The 24,691-nt window shown below is 42.5% G+C and overlaps 1 protein-coding gene and 1 pseudogene across 2 annotated transcripts in view; both read left to right on the forward strand.

The window, feature by feature from the left end:
- The window catches only part of LOC147449351 (uncharacterized), a 198,764-nt gene that overhangs the window by 104,794 nt on the left and 69,279 nt on the right, over window positions 1-24,691 (forward strand). The window lies entirely within an intron of this gene.
- LOC147449352 (uncharacterized) lies at window positions 9,669-13,164 on the forward strand (annotated as a pseudogene). Its single transcript, XR_015189427.1, has 3 exons — window positions 9,669-11,641; window positions 11,738-11,836; window positions 11,985-13,164. The product of XR_015189427.1 is annotated as an uncharacterized LOC147449352 (transcript).

Genomic DNA, 24,691 nt, shown 5'->3' on the forward strand with positions numbered 1-24,691 from the left:
AAAAGAGGCTAAGAAGAAAGATGCTGGTTCCACTACAAATGCAGCCATTGTTGAGCCTTTTGTGAAAGGAGACTGTGATGCTGATGTCGATGCAGAATGGGCTTTTAGCATAGAGTGCACTTACAATCCTGATGTCCATGATGCATGCTTGTCAGTTGCTGCAGATTCACATGCTTGGTATTTCGACAGTGGTGCTACAAAGCACATTACCTCACATCGTGAATTGTTTACCTCTCTCGAGTCTGTCCCTCATGGGAATTCAGTCACTTGTGCCAACAATGCCTCTTATCCAGTTCAGGGAGTTGGAAATATTGTGCTTACTGCTGCTAATGGCAGTTCTTTCACACTTTTTGATGCACTTTATGTACCTGGGATCAAGAAGAATCTCTTGTCTGTATCCGCACTTGCTAGACTTGGACTTGTAGTCAAATTTGTGGATGACAGATGTACAGTTCATGATCTCAGGTTTGGTGATGAAATTGTTGCATCTGGCCTATTGTGACGTGGCCTGTATAATCTCACTTTGTATGACAAGTGTGGACAAAATTTTGCAAATGTTGTTGCAGATTCAAGGGCTATTTCAGATGCAAAACTTTGGCATGCACGTTTTGGTCATCTGAATTTTGCCAGTTTGCTGCGTTTGCAGAAATCTGATATGGTTGCTTCTTTGCCACCTCTTGAAGCACCTGTCAAACATGTTTGTGAAGGCTGTATTTTGGGTAAAATGCAGCGTTCTAAGTTTCCAAAGGATGGTTCAGTTCGGGCCACATGCAGGTTGCAGCTTGTGCATAGTGATGTTTGTGGGCCCATGCAAACTCCGTCCTTGGGCAATTACCTATACTTCGTGACTTTCATTGATGATTACTCCAGGCATGCATGGGTATTTCCGCTTAAAGCGAAGTCCGAAGTTCTTATGTGCTTCAAACAATTTCTGGCTATGGCTGAAAATGTCTCGAAATGTACTATGGGCACCCTCCGTTCCGATCAAGGGGGGGAGTATATGTCTCATGAATTTAATGCATTTCTGGCTAGTCGTGGGATAAAACACCAATGTACAGTGCCTTATACACCTCAGCAAAATAGTGTTGCTGAGAGGAAAAACATGTCACTGACGGAAATGGCACGATGTATGGTCAAAAGTCAGGCTTTGCCGCATTCTTTTTGGCTTGAGACCATCATGTGTGCCACTTATGTACTTAATAGGTTTCCTACGAAAGCTTTGCAGTCTATTACTCCATATGAAGCATGGCATGATAGAAAGCCTTCTATTGAGCACGTGCGTGTTTTTGGTTGTTTGGCATATGCTTTGGTGCCACAAGTGCAGCGCAGAAAATTGGATGATAAGGCTGTCAATGTATTTCTGTTGGTTATAGTGCTGAAAGCAAAGGTTATAGGTTGTATCATCCGCAAACAAAACGTATTCTGGTTTCTTGGGATGTAGTGTTTGTGGAAGATTCTGTTCAGCCCTTGCTGTAATGTACTAGAGACAGTAATGTAAGCTCACAGGACATTTATGACACTTTGTTGCCTCTTTTCAGTGGTGGAAATATGAATGTAAGTTCCAATGAGACAAATGTACAGCCTATGGGGGTTTCTGAAAATGTTCTAAATCAGCCTATTACTGATGCAGATGTACATGATGTACTTGATGAGGAAAGGGCTGAAAATGAACAGGCTAGAGGTATGCCAAAATGGCTGGTGCACACTTTTCGTGACAGTAAATTGGATGCCCCTTTGTCTAGTCGTACTCGTTCAGGCTCTCGCCATGCATCTTATGCATCACATTATTATGCTTTGGCTGTGTCTAGCTTACATGATGTTGAGGAGCCTCTGTCTTTTGATGAAGCACAGAATTCAAAAAATTGGATGGCTGCCATGCAATCAGAATATGATGCACTTATAGAAAATGACACATGGACTTTATGTGATTTGCCTCCTGGCAAAAAGGCCATTGGTACGAAGTGGGTTTACAAGTTGAAACGCAAGCCAGATAGTGAGATTGATCGCCATAAGGCTCGACTTGTTGCAAAGGGTTATGCACAGCAAAAAGGCATAGATTATGAAGAGACTTTTGCTCCCACTTGTCATATGACTACTGTGCGTTTTCTATGTGCATTGGCAGCTCATTTTGGTTGGGATGTACATCAATCAGACATTGTTACTGCTTTCTTGAATGGTGACATATTTGAGGAAGTTTATGTAACGCAGCCTCGCGGTTTTGTCATAAAAGGACAAGAGGACAAAGTGTGCACATGTAATAAGGCTTTGTATGGGTTGAAGCAATCTCCTCGTGCTTGGTATGAGAAAGCTGACACTCATTTGGTTAAACGAGGCTTTCGTAATAGTCCAACAGAAAGCACATTGTACGTAAAGCGTGAGGGTGATGTACTTCTCATTGTGGTTCTTTATGTTGATGATTTGCTGATCATTGGACCAAATGAGAGACATATTGCTGAATTTAATGCTGATTTGAATGCTACTTTCAAGATGAAAGATTTGGGGCTGTTGCATCATTACTTGGGTATACAGTTTAAGCAGTGTGATGGTGGTATTGCCTTGTGTCAGAAAAGTTACATAGAGACATTGCTATGTAAGTTTGGACTTGAGGATTGCAAACCTATTGCCACTCCCATGGAAACAGGTTTGAAGTTGAGTCTACATGATGCTGGCGATCCTGCTGATGTCACTCTTTACCAAAGTGTTGTTGGATGCCTCATTTATGTATGCAACACAAGGCCGGATATTCAGTTTGCAGTCTCACAGGTCAGCAGATTTATGCATAGCCCAAGGTCTAAGCATTGGCAGGTTGTCAAGAGTATTTTCCGCTACCTTAGTGGCACTTTACATCTTGGCTTTTTTTATCCCAAGGGGGATCATTGCCGCCAGACTTACATGCTTTTTCGGACTCAAATTGGGCTCGTTGTTTTGACATGCGAGGGTCCACAAGTGGTTTTTGTTTCATTCTTGGCAGTTCATGTATATCATGGTTGAGCAAGAAGCAACCTACTATGGCCACTTCAAGTTGTGAGGCTGAGTACAGGGCAGTCTTCACAGCTACGGTTGAGTGTGTATGGCTCAGACGCCTTATGGCTGATTTGGGTGTTGGATAGGACACTGCCAACACTATCTACACTAGCAATCAGAGCGCATTGGCAGTTGCAAGGAACCCAGTTTTTCATGCTCGCACAAAGCACATTGAGGTGCATTACCACTATGTGAGGGAGAGGCTCTCAGCAGGAGAGATCAGCTTGGCTTATGTGCCAACACAGGACAACCTTGCAAATATTTTCACAAAGGCATTGTCTCGTGAGAAGCTTGAAGCTTTCAGCAAATCTTTGAGCTTACTCCCCTTTGTGGACTGATCATGTCCTCAGGGCATGGCACTTCCCTTTACTCATGTGCCAGATCTCGTTCACCGCATCACTCCAGGGGGGATTTGTTACCATATACATGTGGTAGTGATGTGTGTGAAAACACTAGGACCGCCGGGGCATTTTTTCCCTCTTTAGGAGGTTTTTTCCCCCATGAATTTTATATACGCCCATCACTCTAGGGTAGGGCTATCTATCTTTCCATTGCACACTAGGTAATACACTCTCTATTGTGTGCCTTGAGCTTCCTTCGTCTTCTCCAAGCTGTGTGTGTTTCTCTGCAACCCTGATTCCAACAGAAAGAAGTTGTCTTCTAGAATCTGCTCCAATTATTGACACATGTATCCTAAGTGCTTGAAAGTGAGGACCAATGGGAGAAAGTTTACTACGTGAGGGAGGAAGTGAACATGTATGACCTGAACCAATTAGAGCAGATGAAGATTGATTAGTGAGAGTAGATTGGAGACATCTTCTTTTCTTCTTGAATACATGAGCATTACCAGAAGGAGAAGCCTTTACAAAGAAGAAGCTGCAAACATCGACAAAAGAACCATAAATTCTTACTATCAAGCATACAAAATCCAAAATATATACTTATAAAAAAACAACAAGAAGGATATAAATTTTTCAAAAAATTCAAACAAAGAAGATTAAAAAATCCCTCATATTTCAAGGCTTTCTTAAGCAGAAAATTAAGAATTTATGTGTATTTAAACCAAAAAATCAAAGTATGTTTTTATTTATGGCACAATAGATCTTTTATATGTTAACAAAATGATACCAAAAGCAAGTGCATCATGCTAGTTCCATCTCCCTTGCTCTAGTGTCTCAACAACAATAGGTGCTACAATAATACTCAGTGCTCACACTATCTCTTTGCGGAGTGGCTAGAGCAACACTCAACGGTTGAATCTCCAAGCCAACCACATAATCTCACAAATTTCTTACAACAAGTACTTGTTTGACCAAGGAAGACCAAAGAGAGTAGTTTATACCATCCAACCTATACTCATTGAAAAATACATCAAGAATAGAAGAATCATGCTTGCGTTCTTGATGTGTCCTTATGCATATAACAATAAATCCGCATCATGTGTACAAAGATCTACACAACCAATGCATCAAACAACCAATGGCAATTTCCTCTGCACAAGATTGCCAAAACACAGCTCTCTTTGTATCTACAATCCATCATGCTTGTGTAAATCTAACCTCCACACCAATATATGCTTTTTGTAAGATACACACAAAAAGATTTTTTGTATGGCTGAAAACTATCTTCTGTTGTGATGCTCAAAACAAAATTCTCAAGGCATAAACAACTCCGAAAAGGGGGTAAAACCCCGGGACACCTAGTGGAAAATTTCTCGGAATGCTGAATATGTTTGTCTAAGTTCTGGACCCGAAATTGCATTTAAACTTTGTGCGCGCACACGAAAATGCAAAAGCGATTTACACACAACCATGCAAAGTACACACATAAAGATAAAGCAAACTCGCACAGAGAACAAGGAGATCGAGAACATGAAGATGGAGATGAAGATGGAAAAGAAATACCTAGATATAACCTCTGGAGAGAGCAAAACCATCTCGTTGTGTCTTGGAATACAAGATTGCAACAAAGTTGTATTCTAGAATACATCTATGCTACAAACTTGTATTCCAGAATACACATTGGTTACAAACTTGTATTCTAGAATACACTTGTGTTGTAATTTTGTATTCTAAAATACAAAATTGTTACAATCTTGTGCTCTAAAATAGAGAAGTACTAAAACTTGTATTCTGGAATACAAGATTGGAGTACTCTTCTCTTCTAGAATTAAAAAAAACGTAAATCCTAAAATACTTATACACAACAAATGAGCAAAAATCTTCATACTCGTGTATTTTACGATACAAGTGTATTGCAAAGTTGTATTCAATTGATGTTCATTGATATAAAGTAGTTTGAGAAGATGCAAATACATGTACTACTTGAGGTGATCAAGGTGACTAAGAAGAAGAAAACAAAAAATAGCTAGCGACGTATCAATAAATTAAGGGAAAATTACCAAAAACCCCTATAATTTGTTGAAATTCCAAAAATACCCCTTCAATTTTAAAAAATTCCCAAAATACTTACAATATTTTGTCATAATTCCCAAAATGCCCTTCAAATTTTCCAAAATTCCCAAAATACCCTTGTTTGTGATAGTAAATTACTCCAAAAATTAATTTTTTTGTAGCTTTGCATAAGAAGACTGCTTGTCTATCATACAAGATGCTAAAACTAGAATTTGAGTTGTTTGTGTAGGCTTTGGAGATGGATTGCTTCATTATTTTTAGACATAATTGCCTTTTTTTGCGAGGTAATTTGTTCAAATTACATGCTAAGCACTCAAAAATGGATCTCAATTGTCCAAAAGGAATAAAGATTAAGAAATCTTGAAGAATCCAACCAAAATAGATACAAGGATATTTTGGGAATTTTTGAAATTTGAGGGGTATTTCGAGAATTTGCACAAATTAGAGGGGTATTTTGGTAATTTTTCCATAAATTAAACTTGGAGGATATGAAAATTCTTGTTTATGGTCTCACTTTGAAGAAGTTTGGTCATCTTCGTCAAAACACCATAAAAGTTTTGATGAAAAAATTTCAAGCATTGTAATTGAAATCTTTGAGTCTTCAATTGTAAGATTTCCAGGATGTAATTGTTTTTTTAGTGGAATGCTGTGTAATTTTTAATGTGCAATTTCAATAGGTGAGAGGTCTATCACATAAGTATGCATAAGAGAAATAGAAAGAGACATTAACTTTGGTCACCTAAAAGTATACCTAAATAACGAAAAATACACCTCACCTTGAATTTGCCCAAAGTGTGTCGACCCTAGCAAAGGGTGCAGACAGTTATGTGTATGCTTACAGGTGTAGGCATGGGTGATAAAGCAAATACGAAGGCCCAGGACAAGCAAGGAGATCCAGGAAGTGTATGTTTTCTGTGGTTATGGAGGCATAAGCGTAGAGATTTCATGCTTGAAGAAAAGGTTTTTACATGTGAAAAGGCTCTTAAGACATGCAATGCAACTTGGATAGAGGAAGACATGTGGTCAGTGGAAAAAAGAAAAGTGTGTGAGAGACTTCAACCTTTGCATGAGGAGGGCCAAAAAGTCTTAGTCTGTAAATTTTTTCAGACAAGGAAAAGGCCGTTTTGAGCCAAAAAGTATAGTCTTAGGACAAGGAAAAGGCCGGTTTGAGCATTTTTGTGTCTCACGCACAAAGGCTAATTTTGCATTGATTAGGAGATATTTAAGTTTTCGTACTCTGTTGTATTAGAGGGGACCACAGACAGAACAAAGAAGGAGAGAGTTTCGAGAGAGCTTTGGTTATTATATGCTCCACCATAGCCCATCAATTGAAGAAGAAGCAAGCTCTGATTGCGTTGCTTTCAATGTCGTTCCCCCTCTCCTTTCTTCTCTTCTGCTCTATTGCGTAGTGTTTTCGGGTGTGTGTAGGCAGGTGTGCCTCCCCGAGGGTGTGATGTGCAGAGAGAGAGAGAGAGAGAGAGAGAGAGAGAGAGAGAGAGAGAGAGAGAGAGAGAGAGAGAGAGAGGTGTGATTGTGTGCAAGGGAGACAAGAAATTGATGTGTTTATGGGTGTGTGGTAGATTGTGATCCGCACGAGTGTGTGCGCATTGATTTGGATGTAGTTGCGAGTTCGTTTGAGAAATGTGTGTGTGTGTGTGTGTGTGTGTGATTCTGTGTGGATAGGGGTGCAACAGAATCCTTGGGCTATAGAGAGGCAAACATTGTGTGTGTTGGGTGTGTTCCCCCTTTCCATCAGTGGTGCCCCCACTGAGGAGTATATTGATGCTCCTTGGTAGAAGCTAAAAGAAGAGTTTGAAGCTGCCAAACAATTGGAAAATGGTCAAAGTAAAGAGTGCAGTTGCGAATTGATCGAGATGGCGAAGCCAAGCATTGGCCCCATATTCACAGGTATTGAAGATCCAGAGGATTGGGCAGCAGATTTGGAATTGTGGATGATGTCGATGCATAGATTGACAGATGCGAAAAATGGAAAAGTATTTACTTTCATCTTGCCTTTAACTTAGCCTATCGGCTTCTTCAGGAGAGACCGTTTGCCAAAATCGTTGCTCTCGCCATGAACTTCAATCAACATCACCTACACTAGTGAACCATGTCTTTGCTCGTCCTCACAGCAATAATGGTACCATCTGCAGCTTTTTCAAATGGAAAAGTCTTTACTTACATCTTGCCTTTAACTTAGCCTATCGGCTTCTTCAGGAGAGACCGTTTGCCAAAATCGCTGCTCTCGCCATGAACTTCAATCAACATCACCTACACCAGTGAACCATGTCTTTGCTCGTCCTCACAACAATAATGGTACCATCTGCAGATTTTTCTTGAGCAATTTGAAGCATGTTAGAAGCAATTGGAGGTTTCTACTAGGGTCAAAGGCAACCTGTACCTGAAGTTGTCAAGATTTCTTGAGTGCTTGCATCCAAAGATCAAGGACAAGGTGGAGTGCGGTGCTGATACCTATGATGATACAGTCTATTTGGCCAAAGTGAAGAGCAAAAAAGTGAACCGGAAGCTATAGTTGGGCTTGTTGAAGCCTTGTGATTACGTGCCTGTTGCGATGATAGCAGAGTGTCCTATGGTTCAATCGAAGGAGGTGCCAATTGTTCAAAGTACAGAGCCTATTGAGGTAAGGCCTATGATTGGTTATGTTCCTTGGAGGTCTCCAGTTTATGATGTGCATATGCCAGTGGTGGACAAGCTTGTCAACGAGGATAAGCCCCTTGTCGAAGAGAGTTGGTGTGCTAAAGAGGTAGCAGATGTCGGGTTTCTAGAGCAGCATGAAGAGGTAAAGGAGCATGTTCTTATTGAGATTGTGCATGAAAAGGTAGTAGATTGCAGTCAAGTTGCAGATACCAAAATCTTGGAAGTGAACAAAGAGTATATGCAAAGCCAAGGCAGTGGCCAATTTTTCATGGAGCAGCAAGAGGATGAAGATGCAAACACGAAGTGAACCTATGGCGAGGATGATGATGATACAAGCTCAAATTTTGGGAAACTAGCAAAGAGGAAAGCCTGTATGAAGAGTTCATGTCCTATGGCGAGCAAACTGATTCTGATGAGGTCGAGCCAATAAGAGTACAGATTCCTGACTATATGTATGAATGCATGTCGATTGGTAATGTAAATGAAGAGAAAATTGAAGAGCCAAAGTTTGTGAAAGAGGATATGCAAGTAAAAGTGGTCTGTGGTACACTGTTGGTGGTTGTGCTCTTGAAGGTAGCCATAGAGTATGCTATAGTGGTGCAACATGTACAAGGATTTTCCAAGAAGAGTGCTGCTGAGGTGACTAGTCTACCTTGTGATGAAGATTAACTGGATCCATGTTCAAGCTTGGGAGAGATAGATGGTGACGAATCTGAACAAAGTGGGTATGCCCACTCCTACGAGGAGGAGGAGTCTGTTGATGCTATGCTCCAGGATGAAATGGTATGGGGTGAGCTTCCTTCTTTTTTGTCTAAAAATATGGTAGTAGAGCATGTATTATTCATGAAGATGACGTACAAGAGGATTTAGTGGAGCCATATGGATCTACTTTCTTGGGTGGTCCCGAAGAGGAGGTTCTTGAGGCTGCTACATGTATGGAAGAGAAGATGAAGCTGATGCAAGTAGAGAAGCCTTTGATTGAAGAGCAGGTGTTGCCGATTGTGCCAAGTGAAGAGGCACAAGCTATGGCTATGGAAAATCTTATAAAAGAGGTATGTGCTTCATAGGTGATGAGTATACTTGTGGATACAGCTATATAATGGGCTATTCAACAGGTACAGGAGTTCTTGGAGGAGATTTCCATCTTCTATGGCTGGGAAGGTATGCCAAATAGGTTCGAGGCGGGTGACGATATGGATGATTCATCTGTTGAACAAGATGGTGAGCATGATCGTGCTCAATTTGAAGTGGATTGGATGCTTGTGGATGCATGGAGCGGTGTAGGAGCGATGTGTGCATTGCAAGCATTTAAAAAAAAATTCTTTCATTAAATCTAAAGTTGTCCTATGTAAATTGCAATATGGTGCATACGATATTAGACCTATGCTCCCATAAGATATTAGACCTTGAAGGGCACTTCCGGAGGAGGACGGGCTTGGAAAGAGCAACCCTTACTGCATGCAAGGCTTTTTGGCCACCTGGTCCTTCAATGGGAAGAGCTAAAATCTTTTTGCCATGCACATGCAAGCTAAGGAAGGGCCGGCAGGGTTGCAATTTCCAGGCCTGCCGGCGAGTCGGAGTCGGAGTCGGAGTCCCGTTGTGATGAGTGGCGGGGGTACAACCCCTTCTAAAGGGGCCAGGGGTTGTACTGTGAAATTTCAACGCAGCTGTAGACGACTGTAATGCACACGGGCATTGGAACCTACTCCACTAGCATTGGAACCTACTCCGTTTGCTGCTGAACGATTGCGACTGGGTTGCTTACACAGAGCGGAGTGGATGCTGGAGCCTCTCTTTTCTGAGTGACGACTGGGGAGCAGGTCAAGAGCAGCTGGATTGCGACCGTGGCCTTGATGGAACATGATCCCCGTGTTTCCTTGCAGGAGCTCTCCTCTTCCATTCAAGATGTCGCCAGTAGCCCCTCCAATTTCGTCCTGCATCGCACCCAATGCTGCTGCCTTGCTCGCTCCTATGCCCTCACCATTGACCATGTCACCCAACAACTCCACTGGAATCGGAGCGTCGTCCTCGATCTCCAACCTTGCCTCTCCGAGCTCCACCATGCGATGCTCCAAGGTCGCAAATTCTTGCAGGATTGCTCCTTTCAAGATGGGTGGGTCAGAAAGGCGCTGATACTGGCATTCACTAGTGAAGCGCAAGATGTCTTCCCACATGACTTGGTATGGTGTCTTTGTGTCATACGCCAAGCTATGGTCCAGCATCCTGTTGCAAATTTTACTGTATCGGAGGCTGAAGTTTTTATCTTATTGAATGCTATATGGGCTGACGCATCTCAGGAGGAGGATTGTTTGCAATTGATCAATGCCTTGAAGCATGATATTGCTGATTGGGAACATCAGCTCTCCCAAAAAGATCTGCCTACGAATTTGCAGGAAGAAGTGATGGCTCAGTGTTGCTTGGCGAGATACTTGCTTCAAAAATTGGAGAATGAAAGTATTGTGGGTGAATCAAATGATAGTTTATTAGAGTGCTTGTGGGTAGATCCTCTTCAGTTCACAATTAAGCAGTCAATTGGGCATGGTGCTTTTGCCACAGTACACGAGGTTGAATGGTTTGGCCAAAGGTTTGCTCAGAAAGAGTTTTTTGATGTGGATGAGAGCTTTTTTGGGAAGGAAGCAGCAATTCAAGGCAGGTTGAGGCATCCGAACGTGCTTCAACTTATCTGCTGCACTTCAAATCGTTCCGTAAAAAAATGTAGCCTAGTAACAGAGTTGATGGACATGGATCTGAAATGTGCAATAGATAAGCGTTGCACAGTCGATTGTCGTCCATTCCCCCCTCTGATAGCTGTAGATCTTATGCTTCAAATTGCCAAGGGGATGGAGTATCTTCATGGCTTGCACGTCATGCACCGTGATTTGAAGTCTAAAAATTTGCTAGTTTGCGACCAGGTTTCAGGTGATAGCACTCAAGGAGGCCGCCACATGCGCACATGCGAGTAAAGGTTGCAGACTTTGGGATGTCTAAAGCAAAGTACACTAGTTCGAAGTACACAACCTTGCATACTGGCACAACCTATTGGAGAGCTCCCGAAGTCTTTAAAGTTGAAGGCGAGAGAGACTTTGAAAGAAAATACACAAAGAAAGCAGATGTTTACAGTTTTTCCATGGTGTGCTATGAAATACTCACTGGCAATGTTCCATTTGATGATGGTGGCAAGCTTAGAGATCTTCACAAAAGATTATTGAGAGGGGAAAGACCAATTTTACAAGGCAGTTGCCCCCCGTATCTAGCAAGCTTTGTTGAAAGATGCTGGCATACCAATCCAGAAAAGAGGCCTTCTTTTGCACAGATTTCACGAACATTACGACATCTAAAGGGAATTCTTCTCAAAAGTGCAAGTCCATCATGTTCTGTTATGGAAGACAAATTGGAACAAACACTAGGGGCTGATTGGGTTTTTGCAGCACCAAGTGGGTTCACTACGAAGTCCATGACGATCACAATTGAAATGTCTTGGTACAATGAATTGGAAAGCAAATTGACAGAGAAAATTGAAGCAGCTGCCAAAATCAAACAATTGTGCACCTATCATATTAGACGCTCTTTTTAAAAATGATGACTCTTTTTATGCTTTTATGGATCAATTTGACGAGTTATACAGTGATCGAATTTTGCAGATAGGTTCACAGATCTTGTTTCGAAAGTACTTGGTCGCTTTAGGAGGAGCCCTGGTAATTGTCTGGAGCAAGAAGCGTACTTGATGATTCTTGGTGTAGGTGGGTGCAGGTGTGTGTATTCTGTTAGAGACAAGTCTCCTCTTTAGGCAAAAATGGAATTCCTTTTCTGAGACATTTTCCTTAAATTTGTTCTCAAGCTTGGGATTTGGAGAAGTTTAAAAATGGCTCTTTTGTTTTTATGGATCAGTGAAACGTTGCTGGTTCCCACTCCGGAAATTTCCTTACAAAGAGCTTCACCAGGCCACAGACGGCTTTGATATCAATAACAGAATAAAAACGAATATTTCCTTACAAATAGATGTTTTCAAAGGTAGATTAGTGGATGGTCAGATGGTGGCAGTCAAACTCTTTCGAGAATATTACTTTGCTTGGAATGGATTCATGACAGAGCTAGGGGTATCAAGCAGGGTACGTCATCGAAACCTTGTGCCCTTGCTTGGATTTTGCTTAAAAGAAGGCAGCTTTGTTCTTGTCTACAAGTTGATGCCAGGAGGGTCCCTCTTAAATTACTTGAGGCCGGATGGAGTCACCCAGCTTACTTGGGCACAGAAGTACAAAATTGTGTGTGGAGTTGCCTCAGCTTTAAGTTACCTTCAATATGACTGGTCACCACCGGTCTTGCATAGGGATGTGAAACCCAGCAACATTTTGCTAGACGATAATCAGGAAGCATGTCTGACGGATTTTGGGGATGCCATACCACTTTCTGATGGTGAGATAGATATTGTGGGAACTCCTGTATATATAGCACCAGAGTACGTACAGAGTGGCAAGTTAGGATTGGAAGCAGATGTGTACAGCTTTGGAGTTGTGGTGCTGGAGCTGCTATGTGGAAGAAGGGCCCTTGATGTTGTTGAGTATGCTTGGAGACTCCACGCGCAGGAGAGACTTTTGGATGCAACTCGTGAGAATATTGGCAGGGAGGGCCATCACTGCAATGAAGAAGAGTTGCGCCGCTTACTTCATCTAGGATTGACCTGCACGAGCGATGCAACGCAGAAGATCGTCCTACCATGCTCAGAGTTGTTCAGGTCATGTCAAAGGAAGCGGAGGCACCAATTCCACTGCATATACCTCATTATGTGAGACATTTAACATTTGAGTTAAAACCAGCCTCCACTTCAGAAGAGCTTAACGAAGGATACATTAGTGATAATTTAATACGTTTCTGATTATAAATTTCATGAGAGTCGTCAACGGAGTCTGAAAGAGTCATTTCTCAGAGCAAACTGGAAACGCTCGGTATGTGTTGTCCTTCCATTGTTCCGATTGGTTTTGTGGGGTACATAATACCTAGCGTCGAGCATTTTGATAGTAGTTACATATATGATAATCAAAGTAGCATTACTTGGCAATGCATTATAAAATCTGCCAAATTTGTATCATAGAGGTCAATAACAAAGCCATATGTTTGTAATATGCCACGAGTTCTTGGTAGCATTAAATTATGTGCACGCAAATCTATGCTAGAAAGTGTGTTTGTGTGTGTGTGTGAGAGAGAGAGAGAGAGAGAGGGATTATTATCGTTCTTGGTGACAAATATGATCTATGGGACCAAAGATGCATGTGATGTACTATGTATGGGGTTTATAAATGATCTCGATGCTCCAAGGTTGTGGTAATGAGACTCGCAATGGAAAGCCCACACTGTGGCTGGAAGAGAAAAGTCTACAGGTCTTAAGTCATGTAGGTTGAAAATGTGAGGGAAGCAAGTTCGGATGTTAGCAAAAGTTGAGCACTCTAGTACTGTGTGGTACTTACAATCTCAAACTTGTATTGAACATAATGTCAAATTTGCCTCTTCTCCATCGTCCAAGCGTCCTATCTCACATTGAAGGGAGTGGGAGCTAAGACGAATGACTACAATAGTTGACTAGGGGATCAAGCATATAAGGGTTGTATAATGTATGAAGCGCGACCCACGGGATTCCTCTCAAGCCATGATACATTGGCGTTGTAGAAAAGCTTCATTCACTTGGGAGCTTCATTCACTTGGGAGTCTACTGAGGGATCATGTAGCAAATGTAATGCATCCCATCTCCCAAACCACTTCTTTATGTCTTGCATCCATTCCAAACTCAAGATCTTGCTTTTATGCGTCTTTTGAACTTTTTTGCTTGCTTCCCATGCAATTGTGGTTTTACCGCATTACTCCACAACTTTTTCCATGCCCATAACCTCAATTGGAAGAGATCTTAACTCAAATATATGATGTTTGTGTCTTGACTTAAAGAAAGTTTGTAAGAAAACTCTATGGACATTCTTAAACTCTTTTTTTAAAAAGTTATAGCATCTCAAGTGAATAGCCCAACATGATCCCAATATTTATTTTGGTTTTAAGTATTTATTTAACGTATTCGTGAAAGTTTTGGGTAGGGCAATTTTTAAGGGGAGTACTTAAAAGCTCCCAAGCTAGTATATTAGCAACACTTTGTCCCCATTGTAAATCACTAATACATTGTCCAATTGGTTGGTTTATCTCTCTCTCTCTCTCACACACACACACACACATGTATTCTCCCCATTGATCTACGCTTCCACATCGACATTGATATGGTATCAAATCAAGTGGCTTGTTGATCTTGGGAGGAGTGGTGATTAGAGGTTGCAAAGAAGACTGACACTTCCTATTGTGGCATTTTTGAAATCCCAGCCATGATCCGTGGTTGCTTTCCAAGGCAGGAGAAAAAAGACTCAATGTTGGCATTTATTGCACACGATAGAGAAAGTGTCAGCGTTTTGAAGATGGACCATAGCAACATTTTTGAAAAGAGTAGCAAGGGTGGCCTCAGCATGGTGCATTTTGAAATGCAGAGCCCTCACGAGGCAGCAAGGGTGAATGTTGTTGGGATAAAGGCGTTACGTCTTTGCCTGCGGTCCGACGGTCGATCGCTCGTCCACTGTGTGTTTATACACACTACCTTATTCTTCATATACCAAAAAGAATAAAGGGCTCCTCTTCCACTTGGAAGTTGGCTGCACCCATATGGCACGGTCTTCTCTCCTCTTCCTCCCGCACCGCACCGTGCACACGCACTGTTTCAACGGGCACCAGAGAAACGGTTTAGCAGTCGGCACGTGTGTGACGACTTCTTGGCTAGGCACGGAAGCGACGGAGCTCAGATATGGAAGCTCGAGCTTGGCGACGGTAGATCCGACGCAGAAGAACCGGAGTGGAAGCATTGGGAGGAGATCGTGGATCTCAGAACACCGACGTGTGCAGCCCCCCTTGGGCTTGTGGCCTGTAGAAATGGAGCAAATCTGAGGCAGCAGGAAACGGGCAGTTGAGCTTTGAAGCAGAGCAAAGAGGGCAGAGCTTTGTAGAGCTTAATGATTTTGAAGCAAACATGCAATGGAATCTCTGCAAGGAATCGACTAACCAAGCAGCATGTGCAGGCACTCAAACTTGCAATGGAATCTCTGCAAGGAAGAGCATCGAGGCAGCTCAAGAGCATCGAGGGAGAATCGAGAGCAAGTGGAATAGCAGGGAATTGTGAGCTTTAGAGAACTTGGGGGAGTGCAAGCAAAAGCGAGCTTGCAATAGAAGATCGGGTAGAGCATTGGGGAGAGCCGGAAAATCAAAGGAAGTCGATAGAGCTTGGGCAATTGAACATTGAGGCTTTACTGAATCGAGTAAGGCTTGTGTGCCAGCAAATTCAAGCACCACATACGAATTGGAGCTTCAAAAAGAGAAAAACTGCAGCTGCAAATAATCGAACAAATTGCAGCTTGAATGCAACAATATATGAGCATAAGGACTCACACAGAGTTTGAGTCAACAGAGGGGGAGAGAGAAGAACAGAGAACGAAGAAAATAAGTTTCTTTTTTCTCTTAACTGTGTGCACACACATTGCAGAGCTACCAGGCAGCGCTGGGGAAGGAGATTGTGTGTGAACCCCCCCACACACACAGGCTGCACATCAGTTCAACAATCAGAGAATCAAATCGATTTTTTTCTCTCTTAATGGTGTGTGTGTAAGAATGTGTTCACACACACACACACACACACAATTCTCGCTACTACAGGGCAGAGATAGAGATACAAGAGTCGGCATCCAATTGAGAGAGATGATTTAACACGAGAAGATAGAGATGATTTAGCATTTTCTCGGCTTTCACTTAGTGAGAGCGGTTTGGCTCTCCTCCAATGTAGCCTCGTCATCGGCTCCCCTCCCATGGTCATTTCGGAGCAGTTTTTTCTCGGACGAATAGCCTTGACACCCATGCTTTTCGACTTCCACTTACCTGGAGACAGCTCTATAGTGTCTCCTCAACAAATCCCGATCCCCCCCCCCCCCCCCCCCCCCCCCCCCCTCTTTTAGACAGCGTTTCGGTTCAACAATTCGCACTTTCCAACTTCGGCGACACACTTTAGACACATACGGCTCTGACAGACCATTCTGGAGCGGATTTTCCACAAGCGGTTCAACTCTTGGACAATGTTTACGACCACAGACGACTGGTTGTGCTATGTGTCTGATTTTTTATCTACGAGTTTTTCGACCAACGACATAGTGTGTCAGATTTCAAGCGCTTTGCTCATAGGTTGTGGATTCCTTTGAATGCAGATTATGTGGCACACTTGGTAGTGCTCATGTATGACTGTGTGGGTCATTCTTAAGGGTTTTAGCACAATTTTATGCGGTCAATAGAGTCGCTCGTTCAGGAGTGAGCAATTTTGTTAGACTTTTGGCAAGTTATATATGCCACATGTGGATTTTCCTACTGAGACATTGAGTGTCTTTTCATGCTTTATGCAGTTTTGTTGAGATTTTTTGAGTTTTTACTCAGTTTTTAGAGGAAGCTTTGCCATATTTTTCCTAGTTTCTTGCCATACTTTATGCGTATCTACAATTTACTCTCTGATAGTTTAATGGTCGAGCAAGACTCCCATTTTGATAGTGATCAAGTTCAGACTCTCACTTTGACAGGTTTTGTCAGTTGCATATACTCGTGGCTACATAATACACGTAGTCACATGTTGTACAGATCTTTGCGAGCAATTTTCTTGTGGGATGCATTTTATGCTCACTACTTGTATATATGGTTATGCGCTTTATGCTCGATTAAGGTGTTTGTTCCATGTTGTATGCATGCAGATAGCATTTTGTGGAGTTGTTTTACGTATATGAGAGCATCGGTTTTGATGCGATTGATCATGATTATGATCGTGTAGTGGTTGAGGTGATATCTCAATTTGACATTCATTTATAGATATTGACATGTGTGACAGCTCAAAGTCGATAGTGATGACTTGTGAGAGAGTACAAAGGTCTCGTTCATGCCGATACTTGCGTTGTTGGCAAGGTTGTCACACAGGGTACATTAAGCACCATTGTTTCATACATATGAGATAGCAACAGAGATGTATGTGTGATGCAGATGAGGTTTTGACACATGTTCGAGCGGTGGCTTCATATGTCAGGGACGGTGATGTCACATTTGCCTTTAGCATTCCTCATGCTTACATATCTTCCAGAGGTGCTACTTCTCCCCATTGGTTGCTAGATGAGGATGTTGTATTGCACGTCACACCACATCCTTTAAGTGGTGTAGCACATTGTTTAGTGGGAGTTTTGGTTGTGTACACGTGGCCGATGGTTTGATGTTTGGTATTGCAGGTGCAGAAGATGTTTGCTTGTCATTGTAAGGTGTGAGCTTTGTCCTAGAGTCCTAGAGTATGAGTCAAGGAGAGAAAAGGTGGAATAATCCCACATGCAGTGGTGCAAGGATCTAGAGCTACTTAAAGCTCATTTCATGAATGAATAAACACGAGTCTATTTTGCATTACATCTCCCTTGTGTGCACTATGTTTCTCTTTCATCCACCCTAGCTAGCATGATCGCATTCCCATCAAGCGGTATCAGAGCACCAAATTATGCTAGCTAAGTTTTGTTGTTATAGTTTTTTGTGTTAATGATTAGCATTCCCTAATCTCTCTGCATATTTGTTTAATAATCCCAATATCTAATCGTCATTTGGGCACGAGCATGCTCCACTACCCTTTGGCAATTAAAAGAGGAGGATTTTGAATTTGGCTTTCTGATTTCTTGCATAATCTATACCTCCAATCAATCCCGTCAATCTCATAATCTCTTTGCATTAAAGGTGTGTGTGCATGGGCATTATCAAGAGCTCTCCAATGACTATTTGTTTGCTCTAATCGGGTTCCAGCTTTGTATATAATTGCCCAATTGATTTTGCAAATTTAGTGGTTCCATTTGCTCTTTGGAATTCTTGCCCTGCAAGCAACTCAGAGTTGTGTGTGTGAGAGGGGAGCATTTATGCTCAAAAGAACTTTTGGGACAAAGAGTCTTCAGAAGTCCCTAGCACATGGGAACATGCTATTTATAGGGTATTTGACCTTTTTTGAGAGGCCACTCAAAGGCAATCCAAAAGGGGCGTTCACACACAAAACGCTGCACGGCCAGTTACCCGTGCATGCCTGATTTTTTGCCTGCTGCTCATGCCTGCCCGATTTTCTACTCGCACTGCCCGCTCTGACCCCACCTACTCAATCCTGCTATGGCCACGAACAATGCCCCAAACCCCCCAGCCGTCCGATCACGGACCTCAACCAAGGCGCCAAAGACTTCTTGATACCCATTTTGGGTCTGCGCCTGTGGAGGGCCTCTTCCCGCGATTGCTCCAAAGCCCCAAGGCTCCAACCCCTTTAGGGGTGCTATCCCACGAGCAGCTTCTCAAACCCCACCCAAGGGGGTGATCCCGCGGCACTGTCCAGGCCTCCTATCTCAAGGTTGACTTGATATCTAAAAGGACTTCAAAGCTTATTTCAAAGGCCATCGAAGTGACTTCAAAATTCAAAGGAAGCTTTAACATTCAATTTTTTGAGCATTCAAGAAGAGTCAAAAACACATTGAAGCTATCAAACCAAAGCACTCAAAGGCATCTGAAGAACTTCAAGACGCTCTATTTGGTTACTTCAAAGCAAAAGATTCAAAGCATCAAGCGTTTTGTGAAGAGGGGCTTCACCAACGATGAAGAGGTACTTCACAAAAACAAGAAAATAAAAATAAAAATTGTCTCCTCTCTCTCTCTCTCTCTCTCTCTCTCTCTCTCTCTCTCTTTTGCAACTAAATCCAAAAATTTGCAACCAAGCACAATAGTATTTGCAATGAATATCATAATCTACATTTATGGGATGATTTTTAAGTCGTGCTTGTGTAAAGAGGTAGACAATGGCTAAGAGAGTCTCTTCTCATACCCCTCTGTTAGAAAAATGGAAGAGAAAGGGCTTAGGAAATGTAACCAGGAAGGTTTTCACACTTGGCAAACTAGATTGAAAGGCTACTTAATGAAAAGCAATTATGGGGAATCATAAAACCAACCATCGTTGATCCGTCATCTATTGATGGAACATACATATAGACATGAACTATGAGCGCAAAAAATCAAGCTAGGGTTGAGCAAGTATTAGGAATCATTAATCACTGCACTACATGACAATTATGTACACTTTACTGATAATTTTGAAACCTCATCAGCTGTATGGGAAACACTAGAAAAAAACTTTGGAGCTAGGAAAAAGAAGATCAAAGTGACCTTAGAGACATATCTATACAAATTGCAAATGGAACATAACAAAGATATTGCAAGCTTGGTCAATCGCCTCAGAAGCATGATCACACAACTAGCTTATGTAAACAATGCAATAGTAGAGGAGGAAAAAATTGTAGTTCTTCTAGCAGCCTTACCACCTAGCTTTGACCAAATCATGACCATCATTGAGGAGAAGGATCCAACACCATATTTTCAAGATGTCATCAACTCTTTAATATTTGAGGAGAAGAAGCAAGGGAGGAATGCTACTTCAGGGGGAGGAGCTTTTGCAGTTGGCTCTAGTAACAAAACTTGTTTCAAGTGTGGCAAAGAAGGGCACATAGCAAAGGATTGTCTAGCATCGAAGACTTCCAGCATTTGCAAAAAGAAGGGTCGTCTTCCTTCCAAGCGTTTCAAAAGGGACAAAGGCAACACCATCTGAAATCCAAGGCCCAAAGTGTATTTGGCAGAAGAAGACAAAGATGAAGATGAAGAAGAAGGTGGCAATAGCCTTCTAGTCTACAACGACACTCTCTAGCTTTTTTGTTTTGCCTTTCCCCTTCAGTTGTATTTGTACACCTATTTGAGGGGAGGTGTTGAGTGTCTCGGGGATGGTCTCCTGGATTGGAGTGTGCCAGAGATGTAAGTTTCTTAGTTTCTTTCTAGTCCAAACCTCAAGGCGAGGATTGTAAGGTGTGAGGTTTGTCCTAGAGTCCTAGAGTATGAGTCAAGGAGAGAAAAGGTGGAATTATCCCACATGCAGTGGTGAAAGGCTGTAGAGCTACTTAAAGCTCATTTCATGAATGAATAAACACAAGTCTATTTTGCATTACATTTGCTTAATAATACTCAAGATCATGTTTATGAGTCCAAGTTAATTGATCTTGGAACCTAATTTTCTTGAGTGATAATCTAGCCAACATACACTCACTTGTGTGCACGATGTTTCCATCCACACTAGCTAGCACGATCACATTCCCATCAGTCATTACCTAGTGGTGCATCCTATTCAATATGACATGTGCATTATGTTCCTCAATTGAGACAAAGTTTGGTCTCACTCAGATAGTTAGCAAATTGTGGGTGCCAGGTAATGCTCAGAGAGCAGTCTTTCTAGATGCGTTCTGGATCACTAGTGATTGTCAGCGGAGCCCGCAGTGGCCTGGTATATCCTATGCATGTGTGTGAGGTACGAGACGACATAGTCTCGGGTTTTTTGTTGGCATGCATTGAGAGAGAGACAAGACTCGTTTCCTTCATCAATGAGCTCCACCATGCTCATGAGATAGATCATTTAGCTGTGCATGATGTACTAATAGACACTGTAGAGATAGAGGTAGAATGGCAGTGCTCTAGTGAAACACAACAGGTGTTATCAGAGTATGTGAAGATAGAGGTAGAGCATGCCTGCTTCCTAGAGACACAACAAGTGTTATCAGAGTCTGTGAAGATAGAGGTAAAGCGGCAGTGCTCTAGTGAGACACAACAGGTGTTATTAGAGTCTGTGAAGATAGAGGCAGAGCTAAGTGCTCTAGTCAGAGTCTGTGAAGACAAAGGTAGAGCAGGCCTGCTTCCTAGAGACACAGACATGAAGTTCTTTGGTATGTTGATGCTAAACGCTGATGAGTTGATGCCAAGACACATAGTTCTACCTATGGATGAGAGGGACATAGCCATCCCTGTGTCAATGATGACACATCCATACGTGATGGGAAGTCCTGATGATGCGATGCTTGCAGATAGCGCAATGGAGGTTAGTACAACCAGGTTTACACAAATTTTGTCATCGTTCAGGCGTCTCATGTACAACCTACTAGTGTCGAGTCTTGACCTAGCAGCTACAGTGGGAGAATTTGTAGCATGGATTGTCACTTGTATGTCGACTCACACTAGCATGATGCATTATGGAGCTACGCATACCCTACAATGTTGTCTGTGGGATTTGCATGCAGGCTCTAGTGTGGATACACACTTGCCTATCACTAGAGCCAATACGGCCACATGTAGATCGGCTGAGCGAGCCAATGGGCGTAAGTTGAGAGAGCTCTCACTAGTTTCCTTGTACATACTATTAGTAGTTTAGCTAGTAGTCTCTCACTAGTTTTCTTGTACATACTAGTAGTTTAGCTAGTAGCACTCACTTATCGGAGGATCACCTTTAAATGGGAGGTTGTTGGGAAAAAGGCATTACACCTCTGCCCGTGGCTTGGTGATCGGACGCCCCCTCACTGTGTGTACATATGCACTACCTTATTCTTTATGTACCAAAAAGAATTAGGGGATCCACTTCCACTTGTAGTTTGTCTCCACCCACACAACACTGTCTTCTTTCCTCTTCCCTCTCCCACACCACACCGCACACACACACACACACACACACACACACACTTTAGAGTTTTTTATTGTGTCCCGATACACCCGCAAGAGTAGTTGATTGGTGGCACTTTGGAGCTACAGTTCATCAACGCTTTGAAACGTTGTGGCAAGCCCTTGGTGATGGCCTACCCCATGCATGCCTTTTGAAAGTCTATGGCAAGCACGGCCCCCTTGAACAATAGTTTTCTCTCTTTCTCCACAAAGCTTCCATCTCCTATGAAGGCTTGGATCAAGACAGCTATGGATTATGCAACAACTTTGAATGCCTATGCCAACGGATTTGGACAGTGAGAAAAATGGAAAAGGAAAAGATGACGAGATTTTTGCGAGAAGCTTCCCCTTCGAATGGCCATCACCAACTATTAGCTATGGAAAGTAGATCAATCAGTGTCTAGCTAGAAGCTTATGCACATATAAAGTTCTCAAGGAAACCGTCAACTTGTTTGGCTCATGATTGTGAAGCCAAAAGTAAATGCATGAGTTTGCTAGAGGATAGAGGCAAAGGAAATCTTAACAAGGATGACAAGGCTAGTACGCAATTAATTTTCTGGGTACCCACGAGGTCTGAGAGACGTTATGAATGCAAGTAGACGCTTTGTTTGGCTTGGTAATACGAAGCTAAAGGCAAAACAAATAACTCTGAAGAGGACAAAGGCAAAGACAAGTTGGACAAAGATAATGATGTGATAAAAATTTGACAAAGGAGATTTGCATGGCATATGTGGTGGCGACCACAATCGCCACGATGCCAGATTTCCGATTAGGGGGCGGTTGTCGCAACTAGCTTCAGTGAGGGAGATGATTATGAGAGGCAGAGAGGGGCCAAAAGAAGCTCCCTACACATGATTTCGAATTCAAGTTGTTGGTATTTGAATCCATGGGTCAGAGTTCAAGGCACATGCATATGGCAAGGAACAAGCAAGACGTATAAAAAACACTATGAATGAGTTGCAAACAATCCACCAATGGCCACCCGATTATGGACAGATGTGTTTCAAAGTTCATGTCTAGGAATGTTTGGACGTGATGTGTTCATGAATGGGGATTCTTGGATGTAGTGTAGTCTACAATTCAATTTTCTATGAGGAAAACAATGATCAAAATGACATTCTTCTAAGGTAAAAAAGTTGGTGGCTAGGTATATCGAGTGGAAGGTAGCTCTATTGGGTGTCCATGGTAGCTTCTTTGTCGATTTGGTCTTCCTACTTATGTCCACTATGAACTACAAAAAGGGTGTTGAAGCTATAGCATCTCAAGTGAATAGCCCAATGTGATCCCAATAGTTATTTTGGGTTTTAGGTATTTGTTTTCACTTATTTTCAAACTCTTGGGTAGGTTAATTTACTAAGGGGGATACTTAAGTGCCCCCAAGCTGGTAATTAAGAAAGACCTTGCCTCCATTGTAAATCACTAATTCATTTCCTAGTTAGTTGGTTCAGCTCTCTCTCTCTCTCTTTATATATATATATATATATATATATATATATATATATATAGCCCGCAGGGGCGTGGTATATCATATGCATGTGTGTGAGGTACGAGACACCATAGTCTCGGTTTTGTTGTTGACATGCGTTGAGAGAGAGACAAGACTCGTCTCCTTCATCAATGAGCTCCACCATGCTCATGAGATAGATCATTTAGCTGTGCATGATGTACCAATAGACTCTGTAGAGATAGAGGTAGAGCGGCAGTGCTCTAGTGAGACACAACAGGTGTTATCAGAGTCTATGATGATACAGGTAGAGCAGGCGTGCTTCCTAGACACAACAGGTGTTATTAGAGTCTGTGAAGATAGAGGTAGAGCGGCAGTGCTCTACTCAGAGTCTGTGAAGGCAGAGGTAGAGCAGGCCTGCTTCCTAGAGACACAGACAGAGATGACAGACATGAAGTTCTTTAGTATGCTGATGCTAAACGCTGATGAGTTGATGCCAAGACACATAGTTATACCTATGGATGAGAGGGACATAGCCATCCCTGTGTCACGATGACACATCCATACGTGATGGAAAGTCCTGATGATGTGATGCATGCAGATAGCGCAATGGAGGTTAGTATAGCCAAGTTTACACAAATTTTGTTAGCGTTCAGGCGTCTCATGTACAACCTCCTAGTGTCGAGTCTTGACCTAGCAGCTACGGTGGGAGTATTTGTAGCATGGATTGCCAGTTGTACGTCGACTCACACTAGCATGATGCATTATGGAGCTATGCAGACCATACAATGTTGTCTGTGGGATTTGCATGCAGGCTCTAGTGTGGATACACACTTGCCTATCACTAGAGCCAATACGGACACATGTAGATCGGCTGAACGAGCCAATGGGCGTAAGTTGAGAGAGTCTCTCACTAGTTTCCTTGTACATACTATTAGTAGTTTAGCTAGTAGTCTCTCACTAGTTTTTTTGTACATACTAGTAGTTTAGCTAGTAGCACTCACTTATCGGCGGATCACCTTTAAATGGGAGGTTGTTGAGAAAAAGGCATTACACCTCTACCCGTGGCTTGGTAATCGGACGCCCCCTCACAGTGTGTACATATGCACTACCTTATTCTTTATATACCAAAAAGAATTAGGGGATCCTCTTCCGCTTGTACTTTGTCTCCACCCACACAACACGGTTTTCTCTCCTCTTCCCTCTCCCACACCACACCGCGCGCGCGCGCACACACACACACACACACACACACGCACTCTCTCTCTCTCTCTCTCTCTCTCTCTCTCTCTCTCTCTAGAGTGTTTTATTGTGTCCTGATACACCCGCAAGAGTAGTTCATTGGTGGCGCTTTGGAGCTACACTTCATCAACGCTTTGAAACGTTGTGGCAAGCCCTTGGTTATGGCCTACCCCACGCATGCCTTTTCAAAGTCTATGGCAAGAACGACCCCCTTGAACAATAGTTTTCTCCCTTTCTCCACAAAGCTTCAGTCTCCTATGAAGGCTTGGATCAAGACAGC

The sequence above is a fragment of the Adiantum capillus-veneris genome, chromosome 10, assembly GCF_014529385.1.
Source record: "Adiantum capillus-veneris isolate H3 chromosome 10, ASM1452938v2, whole genome shotgun sequence".
NCBI classification, from domain to species: Eukaryota; Viridiplantae; Streptophyta; class Polypodiopsida; order Polypodiales; family Pteridaceae; genus Adiantum; species Adiantum capillus-veneris.